Consider the following 233-nt stretch of genomic DNA (forward strand, 5'->3'; position numbering starts at 1 on the left):
GCCACGCGACGCTGGCACTGCTTTGCGGTGCCCCAGGCTGAGTTTGGAGCTGGGCTGTCAATGTGCCACAGTCCCCGTGAGGATGGGGACTCCTTCAGCGGGGCTCAGCACCAATTTGGGTTGGTGGGTGCGCTCCTAGGGGAGGGTGGCGCCGGCATCCGGCCCAGCCAACACCAAGCACAGCGACATATCTGCTCTGAATGGTGCAGGCTCCTCGCCGTTCCCTCGGCCGT

The 233-nt window shown here is 65.2% G+C and overlaps 1 protein-coding gene across 1 annotated transcript in view; it reads left to right on the forward strand.

Moving 5' to 3' along the window:
* MED24 (mediator complex subunit 24) overlaps positions 1 to 233 on the forward strand; it is a 17,325-nt gene that overhangs the window by 3,560 nt on the left and 13,532 nt on the right.

Source organism: Mesitornis unicolor, unplaced genomic scaffold (assembly GCF_000695765.1).
Source record: "Mesitornis unicolor isolate BGI_N332 unplaced genomic scaffold, ASM69576v1 scaffold35663, whole genome shotgun sequence".
Taxonomy (NCBI): Eukaryota; Metazoa; Chordata; class Aves; order Mesitornithiformes; family Mesitornithidae; genus Mesitornis; species Mesitornis unicolor.